Genomic DNA, 1081 nt, shown 5'->3' with positions numbered 1-1081 from the left:
TTCGTACTCAGTGATGCTGTAAAGATTACGATTTCATGACTTTGTCAAATATAAGCACAAATAAATTTGTTAATCTGTTTAATTTTTGCATCCAATGTCAAAATCTATTAAGAAAACGCAGCTCTCAAGAAATACGTCTTGGAAAAAGAGTCTATGTACTAAAACTTTGTAATATCTATTGACTCATAAAACATTCGAACGTAAAGCCGAGCGTAAATCATCCTTTTTTTTTGAACAATGGGTACGGTATTTTATGTTGGTTATAATATTTTGTGTATGTCGTGTTGACAGCTGCTTCACGTTACTCTCGGCGTGGTGATGCGGGACCAGGTCGCCGATGGAGCGGCCTCAGGATACCACTGAACTCAGGTGAGTCGACCAGAACTACCTGACTTCAGAGTTGACTTGAAGAAAAACAAGTAACCCAAGGTTCGTTCCTTGGTCCGTTTGAAAAAAAATCATAAAAGTAAAACGGTTACTTGTGCAGGTTACAGATAATGTTTCCATGCTGTGTTGTAACATTACAATTTAAAATTTTAAAATTACAAGCTCTCTAATTCATTGGCGAACAAGGACGGGCTTGTCTTAAATTTACAAAATATTTTGTATGTCAAAAGCACAAAATGTGTTGTAAATTTTCGACTATATATCTTTTACAGTGGGGTACAAATATAAGAGAGGGCTATACAAAAATAGCAGTTGGTGGCGTCGTAACGACCAAAGGAGGCGGACGGAGTTACAAATTGAGATAAATCGGAAAGCGACCACAACAAAGATTCGAATAACATAAAAGAAAATGTCATCCGTTCTACTGGCCGGAACAGTAATGGATGGACTCATTGCTCGGGCCACCCAGCCATACTTCTTCCGAATGGCTCCTTCATTTCTTCGCATGTTCATCAGAGGGCGCCTGCGGGCGGGGCGATAGGCAGACCCGCTGGGCCGCCGTGGGGGCCGGGCTGGCCTACCCCGCCGGGGGCCCCGCGAGCACCACTACTTGTGAGGCTGCGCCGGGGGCTTCGCGAGGCCAGCGCGACGGGCGGTGGGGAGCTTGAGGGGCTGGGAAGGAGTTGGAGGGGGG

General features: G+C 44.7%; 1 protein-coding gene across 2 annotated transcripts in view; it reads left to right on the top strand.

The window, feature by feature from the left end:
• LOC113201864 (protein fork head-like) overlaps positions 1 to 1081 on the top strand; it is a 221846-nt gene that overhangs the window by 22193 nt on the left and 198572 nt on the right. For both annotated transcript variants that reach the window (XM_052271803.1, XM_026415822.2), the window contains exon 2: positions 292 to 369. The gene's annotated coding sequence lies outside the window, so the exon portion shown is untranslated. The remainder of the gene's footprint in view (positions 1 to 291; positions 370 to 1081) is intronic.

The sequence above is a fragment of the Frankliniella occidentalis genome, unplaced genomic scaffold, assembly GCF_000697945.3.
Source record: "Frankliniella occidentalis isolate FOCC.00 unplaced genomic scaffold, Focc_3.1 Scaffold174, whole genome shotgun sequence".
NCBI classification, from domain to species: Eukaryota; Metazoa; Arthropoda; class Insecta; order Thysanoptera; family Thripidae; genus Frankliniella; species Frankliniella occidentalis.
This window is presented reverse-complemented; position numbering and strand designations above follow the sequence as displayed.